The 7,721-nt window shown below is 63.4% G+C and overlaps 1 non-coding gene across 1 annotated transcript; it reads right to left on the bottom strand.

Moving 5' to 3' along the window:
• Window positions 1-997: 997 nt before the first annotated feature.
• On the bottom strand, window positions 998-1,116 carry LOC131870294 (5S ribosomal RNA). Its single transcript, XR_009368617.1, has one exon. It is a non-coding gene; the product is annotated as a 5S ribosomal RNA (ribosomal RNA).
• Window positions 1,117-7,721: the final 6,605 nt, after the last annotated feature.

Below are 7,721 nucleotides of genomic sequence, written 5' to 3'. Positions count from 1 at the left end.
TGCGCACACCTTGGCTGGGTTGCGCACCCTTTGTGCGCTCCAAGGTGCGCACGAAGTCGGAGCTCGGTTTGCCCCGGGTGCGCACCTTCGCCAGGGTGCGCACCTTGATGCGCACGCCTTGGCTGGGCTGCGCACCTTGGTGGGCGCCATGGTGCGCACCTTTCGTGCGCTCCAAGGTGCGCACGAAGTCGGAGCTCGGTTTGCCCCGGGTGCGCACCTTGGTGGGCGCCATGGTGCACTCCGAGGTGCCCAAGATTGGTGCGCACCAAGGAGCGCTCCGAAGTGCGCTCCAAGGTGCGCAGGTGCGCGCGAAGTCGAAAGTTGGGTTAATTGTCCGGTTTGCCTCGGGTGCGCACCTTGCGTGCACCTTCGCCAGGGTGGGCGCCTTGGTGCGCACACCTTGGCTGGGCTGCGCACCCGGGCGCGCACACCTTGGCACCCGCGTTTCCTTCATTTTAAATTTTTTTTTTTTACAATCTCTCAAGTGGGAAATTCTATAATCTCAACTTTTTTTGCCTTTTCAGGAAACTTTTGAATGGAGCGCATCATTGGTGCGCTCCGAAGTGTGCTCCAAGGTGCGCACCTCTGGTGTGCTCCAAAGCTCTCTCTAGCTGCGTGCACCTGCCCCGGCCGCGCACCCGGCCCCGCCCAGCTTCGCTCACCTGTCCCGGGCGTCTGGTGCGGAACCTTAGAGTAAGAAACATCACCGTGCACCTTGGCCAACGTGCGCGACTCGACCGAGCGCGCACTGGCCGAGGTGCACACCGATTTCACCTGGGTGCGCGCGCAGCACCTCGGGCGCACCGGGGTGCGCGCACAACGCCCGGGTTGCACCGTGGCCTGTGTGCTCGGGGCGCCTCGGGTGCGCGCTCGGTGTCGCCCCCGCGCGCGCGGTAGTGCGGGCAGCGCACCCCGGCCCGGCCCGGCCCCGACGAGAACGCAAACGGGCAAAAGGTTTATTCAAATAGCATTGCGACGCCCGGCGAAAAACTAAAAAAGGGTGCAACACCGGGACTTCCCGGGAGGTCACCCATCCCAGTACTACTCCGGCCCAAGCGCGCTTAACTGCGGAGTTCTGATGGGATCCGGTGCACTAACGCTGGTATGATCGCACCCGTTATGAGCTTGTCGCAGTGTGTACTTAGCAAACCGCGACCCACGTGCGAATCCACCCCGGCCACCCACCCCCGTCGAGGTGCACACCCTCCCTCGCGAAGTGCGCCCCGTTCGCCAAGTGTGAGCCCTGCCCGGGTGCGCGCACCTTGCTAGGGCGTCGGGTGTGCACCCGGCCCGGCCTACGTGCGTGCACCTGGACGGGGCGTCGTGTGCGTGCAGTGTCCCGTCTGCAACGCGGTGCCCACACACCACCTCGGGCGCAACGACCTGCGCTCACATGTGGGCCGAGTGCACCTTGGTGCATGTTCGGGGCGCCTCGGGTGCACGCTCGATCTTGCCCCGGTGCACCAAGGCGCTCGGTTTGCCCCGGGTGCGCACTTGGTGCAAGGTGGGCACCCAAAATAGGGATCAAGCACCAAAACACAAGTTTCGGGATGCAAAATGGGACCCAAGGACCACAAATGCGTTCCAAGACCCATGATGGGTCCACGAGAACAAAAATGTGTTCCGAGACTTAATAAACAAATATTGGGTTTTAGGAGAAGAAACATGCTCTGATGCCCAAAACGAGAATCGACCCCGAAAAGGCCACAGGCCAAAAGTGGGATGCGAGACAAAAAAAAATGGGACCCGAGGACCAAAATTGGGTTCCCAGGTCGAAGACAGGGCAACCGGACAAGAAACGACCTCTAAGGCTCGAAATGAGTCCCGACGACTAAAACTTGACAAGAAGCACCCATCAGGCACCCAACTCGACACCCATGGGATGCCGACCCACCCGGGCTTCCACCTAGCACACCTTGGCACCCACCCACCCTCGCACCCAACCTCGCACCCAACTTAGCACCTTTGAACCCACATTGGCACTCACCCTGACCCTGGCACCTTGGAACCCACATTGGCACTCACCTTGACCCTGGCACCCACCTTTGCACTCACCTTGGGACCCACCCTGGCTCCCACCTCGGCACCCACCCAGACACCCACCTTGGTTCCTTGGCACCCACCTTGGATCCTTGGCACCCACCCCGACACCCACCTTGGCACGCAACTTGGCTACTTGCCACCCACCTTGGCTCCTTGACGCCCACCCCGACAACCACCCCGTGACCTACCCTGGCTAGGGTTGGTGCACACCCACCCTGGTGCCCACCTTGGCACCCACCCCATGACCCACCTTGGCACGCACCTTAGTACCCACCCCGTTACCCACCCTAGGACCCACCCCGTGACCCACCTTGGCCAGGGTGGGTGCCTTGGTGCGCACAACTTGCCTGGGCTGCACACCAGGGCGGGCTCAAGATGGCACCCGCGTTCCGTTTTTTTCACTATCTTTCAAAACGGAAATTTTAAAATCTCGTTTTTTTTTTTTTTTTGCCTTTTCTGGAAATTAGTGAAGGCAGCGCATCAAAGGTGCGCAATGCTGGTGCGAACCCGGGAGCGCTCCGATGTGTGCTCCAAGGTGCGGCGTGCACGAAGTCCGAGCCCGGCTTGCCCCGGGTGCGCACCTCGCGTGCACCTTCGCCGGGGTGAGCACCTTGGCTGGGTTGCGCGCCCTGGTGCGCACCAAGGAGCGCTCTGAAGTGTGCTCCAAGGTGCGGCGTGCACGAAGTCGGAGCTCGGTTTGCCCCGGGTGTGCACCTCGGGTGCGCACCTCGCGTGCACCTTCGCTGCGGTGGGCACCTTGGCTGGGTTGCGCGCCTTGGTGGGCACCATGCAGTGCACGAAGTCGGAGCCCGGTTTGCCCCGGGCGCGCACCTCCGCCAGGGTGGGCACCTTGGTGCGCACAACTTGCCTGGGCTGCGCACCAGGAAGGGCTCAAGATGGCACCCGCGTTCCGTTTTTTTCACTATCTTTCAGAACGGAAATTTTAAAATATCGTTTTTTTTTGCCTTTTCTGGAAATTAGTGAAGGCAGCGCATCAAAGGTGCGCAACGCTGGTGCGAACCTGGGAGCGCTCCGATGTGTGCTCCAAGGTGCGGCGTGCACGAAGTCGGAGCCCGGTTTGCCCCGGGTGCGCCCTGGTGGGCACCATGGTGCGCACCAAGGAGCGCTCCGAAGTGTGCTCCAAGGTGCGGCCTGCACGAAGTCGGAGCCCGGTTTGCCCCGGGCGTGCACCGCGGGTGGGCACCTTGGTGCGCATGCCTTGCCTGGGCTGCGCACCAGGGCGGGCTCAAGATGGCACCCGCGTTCCGTTTTTTTCACTATCTTTCAAAACGGAAATTTTAAAATCTCATTTTTTTTTGCCTTTTCTGGAAATTAGTGAAGGCAGCGCATCAAAGGTGCGCACCTCGCTGCCCACCACGGTGCGCAACGCCGGTGGGCACCCGGGAGTGCTTCGAAGTGTGCTCCAAGGTGCTGCGTGCACGTTGTCGGAGCCCGGTTTGCCCCGGGTGCGCACCTCGCGTGCACCTTCGTCGGGGTGGGCACCTTGGCTGGGTTTGCCCCGGCTGCGCTCCGAAGCGGGGTTATTGGAGCGCCGCCTCTTTTTTTGTCGGAGCGTTTGGTGGGGTTTCTCGCATTGGCTCTTCCCAGGCCCGGTTGCCACCCTGGCGCGCACGAAGTCGGAAGTAGGGTTAATTGCCCGGGTGCGCACCTTTGCCAGGGTGGGCACCTTACCTGGGCTGTGCACCAGGGCGGGCTCAAGATGGCACCCGCGTTCCGTTTTTTTCACTATCTTTCAAAACGGAAATTTTAAAATCTCCTCTTTTTTTTGCCTTTTCTGGAAATTAGTGAAGGCAGCGCATCAAAGGTGCGCACCTCGCTGCCCACCTTGGTGTGCTCTGAGGTGCGCACCCGGGAGCGCTACGAAGTGTGCTCCAAGGTGCGGCGTGCACGTTGTCGGAGCCCGGTTTGCCCCGGGTGCGCACCTCGCCTGCACCTTGGCCGGGGTGGGCACCCTGGCTGGGTTTGCCCAGGGTGCGCTCCGAAGCGGGGTTACTGGAGCGCCCCCTCTTTTTTTGTCAGAGCGTTTGGTGGGGTTTCTCGCATTGGCTCTTCCCAGGCCCGGTTGTTGGGTGCGCTCCCACCCTGGCGCGCGCGAAGTTGGAAGTTGGGTTAATTGCCCGGGCGCGCACCTTCGCCAGGGTGGGCACCTTGGTGCGCACACCTTGGCTGGGCTGCGCACCAGGGCGGGCTCAAGATGGCACCAGCATTCCCTTTTTCTCACTATCTTTCAAAACGGAAATTTTAAAATCTCGTTTTCTTTTGCCTTTTATGGAAATTAGTGAAGGCATCGCATCAAAGGTGCGCACCTCGCTGCCCACCTTGGTGTGCTCCGAGGTGCCCACCACGGTGCGCTCCGAGGTGCCCACCACGGTGCGCAACGCCGGTGCGAACCCGGGAGCGCCCCGATGTGTGCTCCAAGGTGCGGCGTGCACGAAGCCGGACCCCGGTTTGCCCCGGGTGCGCACCTCGCGTGCACCTTGGTGCGCACACCTTGGCTGGGTTGCGCGGCCTGGTGGGCACCATGGTGCGCACCAAGGAGCGCTCCGAAGTGTGCTCCAAGGTGCGGCGTGCACGAAGTCCTAGCCCGGTTTGCCCCGGGTGCGCACCTTCGCCGCGGTGGGCACCATGGCGTGCACGAAGTCGGAGCCCGGTTTGCCCCGGGTGCGCACCTCGCGTGCACCTTCGCCGGGGTGGGCACCTCGGCTGGGTTGCGCGCCCTGGTGCGCACCAAGGAGCGCTCCGAAGTGTGCTCCAAGGTGCGGCGTGCACGAAGTCGGAGCTCGGTTTGCCCCGGGTGTGCACCTCGGGTGCGCACCTCGCGTGCACCTTCGCTGCGGTGGGCACCTTGGCTGGGTTGCGCGCCTTGGTGGGCACCATGCAGTGCACGAAGTCGGAGCCCGGTTTGCCCCGGGCGCGCACCTCCGCCAGGGTGGGCACCTTGGTGCGCACAACTTGCCTGGGCTGCGCACCAGGAAGGGCTCAAGATGGCACCCGCGTTCCGTTTTTTTCACTATCTTTCAGAACGGAAATTTTAAAATATCGTTTTTTTTTGCCTTTTCTGGAAATTAGTGAAGGCAACGCATCAAAGGTGCGCAACGCTGGTGCGAACCTGGGAGCGCTCCGATGTGTGCTCCAAGGTGCGGCGTGCACGAAGTCGGAGCCCGGTTTGCCCCGGGTGCGCCCTGGTGGGCACCATGGTGCGCACCAAGGAGCGCTCCGAAGTGTGCTCCAAGGTGCGGCCTGCACGAAGTCGGAGCCCGGTTTGCCCCGGGTGTGCACCGCGGGTGGGCACCTTGGTGCGCATGCCTTGCCTGGGCTGCGCACCAGGGCGGGCTCAAGATGGCACCCGCGTTCCGTTTTTTTCACTATCTTTCAAAACGGAAATTTTAAAATCTCATTTTTTTTTGCCTTTTCTGGAAATTAGTGAAGGCAGCGCATCAAAGGTGCGCACCTCGCTGCCCACCACGGTGCGCAACGCCGGTGGGCACCCGGGAGTGCTTCGAAGTGTGCTCCAAGGTGCTGCGTGCACGTTGTCGGAGCCCGGTTTGCCCCGGGTGCGCACCTCGCGTGCACCTTCGTCGGGGTGGGCACCTTGGCTGGGTTTGCCCCGGCTGCGCTCCGAAGCGGGGTTATTGGAGCGCCGCCTCTTTTTTTGTCGGAGCGTTTGGTGGGGTTTCTCGCATTGGCTCTTCCCAGGCCCGGTTGCCACCCTGGCGCGCATGAAGTCGGAAGTAGGGTTAATTGCCCGGGTGCGCACCTTTGCCAGGGTGGGCACCTTACCTGGGCTGTGCACCCGGGCGGGCTCAAGATGGCACCCGCGTTCCGTTTTTTTCACTATCTTTCAAAACGGAAATTTTAAAATCTCCTCTTTTTTTTGCCTTTTCTGGAAATTAGTGAAGGCAGCGCATCAAAGGTGCGCACCTCGCTGCCCACCTTGGTGTGCTCTGAGGTGCGCACCCGGGAGCGCTACGAAGTGTGCTCCAAGGTGCGGCGTGCACGTTGTCGGAGCCCGGTTTGCCCCGGGTGCGCACCTCGCCTGCACCTTGGCCGGGGTGGGCACCCTGGCTGGGTTTGCCCAGGGTGCGCTCCGAAGCGGGGTTACTGGAGCGCCCCCTCTTTTTTTGTCAGAGCGTTTGGTGGGGTTTCTCGCATTGGCTCTTCCCAGGCCCGGTTGTTGGGTGCGCTCCCACCCTGGCGCGCGCGAAGTTGGAAGTTGGGTTAATTGCCCGGGCGCGCACCTTCGCCAGGGTGGGCACCTTGGTGCGCACACCTTGGCTGGGCTGCGCACCAGGGCGGGCTCAAGATGGCACCAGCATTCCCTTTTTCTCACTATCTTTCAAAACGGAAATTTTAAAATCTCGTTTTCTTTTGCCTTTTATGGAAATTAGTGAAGGCATCGCATCAAAGGTGCGCACCTCGCTGCCCACCTTGGTGTGCTCCGAGGTGCCCACCACGGTGCGCTCCGAGGTGCCCACCACGGTGCGCAACGCCGGTGCGAACCCGGGAGCGCCCCGATGTGTGCTCCAAGGTGCGGCGTGCACGAAGCCGGACCCCGGTTTGCCCCGGGTGCGCACCTCGCGTGCACCTTGGTGCGCACACCTTGGCTGGGTTGCGCGGCCTGGTGGGCACCATGGTGCGCACCAAGGAGCGCTCCGAAGTGTGCTCCAAGGTGCGGCGTGCACGAAGTCCTAGCCCGGTTTGCCCCGGGTGCGCACCTTCGCCGCGGTGGGCACCATGGCGTGCACGAAGTCGGAGCCCGGTTTGCCCCGGGTGCGCACCTCGCGTGCACCTTCGCCGGGGTGGGCACCTCGGCTGGGTTGCGCGCCCTGGTGCGCACCAAGGAGCGCTCCGAAGTGTGCTCCAAGGTGCGGCGTGCACGAAGTCGGAGCCCGGTTTGCCCCGGGTGCGCACCTTCGCCGCGGTGGGCACCCTGGTGCGCACCATGGCGTGCACGAAGTCGGAGCCCGGTTTGCCCCGGGTGCGCACCTCGCGTGCACCTTCGGCGGGGTTGCGCGCCCTGGTGCGCACCAAGGAGCGCTCCGAAGTGTGCTCCAAGGTGCGGCGTGCACGAAGTCGGAGCCCGGTTTGCCCCGGGTGCGCACCTCGCGTGCACCTTCGGCGGGGTTGCGCGCCCTGGTGGGCACCATGGTGCGCACCAAGGAGCGCTCCGAAGTGTGCTCCAAGGTGCGGCGTGCACGAAGTCGGAGCCCGGTTTGCCCCGGGTGCGCACCTCGCGTGCACCTTCGCCGCGGTGGGCACCATGGCGTGCACGAAGTCGGAGCCCGGTTTGCCCCGGGTGCGCACCTCGCGTGCACCTTCGCCGGGGTGGGCACCTCGGCTGGGTTGCGCGCCCTGGTGCGCACCAAGGAGCGCTCCGAAGTGTGCTCCAAGGTGCGGCGTGCACGAAGTCGGAGCCCGGTTTGCCCCGGGTGCGCACCTCGCGTGCACCTTCGCCGCGGTGGGCACCATGGCGTGCACGAAGTCGGAGCCCGGTTTGCCTCGGGTGCGCACCCCGCGTGCACCTTCGCCGGGGTGGGCACCTCGGCTGGGTTGCGCGCCCTGGTGCGCACCAAGGAGCGCTCCGAAGTGTGCTCCAAGGTGCGGCGTGCACGAAGTCGGAGCCCGGTTTGCCCCGGGTGCGCACCTCGCGTGCACCT

The sequence above is a fragment of the Cryptomeria japonica genome, unplaced genomic scaffold (assembly GCF_030272615.1).
Source record: "Cryptomeria japonica unplaced genomic scaffold, Sugi_1.0 HiC_scaffold_310, whole genome shotgun sequence".
Lineage (NCBI taxonomy): Eukaryota > Viridiplantae > Streptophyta > Pinopsida > Cupressales > Cupressaceae > Cryptomeria > Cryptomeria japonica.
The sequence above is the reverse complement of the archived record's forward strand: the minus strand, read 5'-3'. Positions and strand labels throughout refer to the sequence as shown.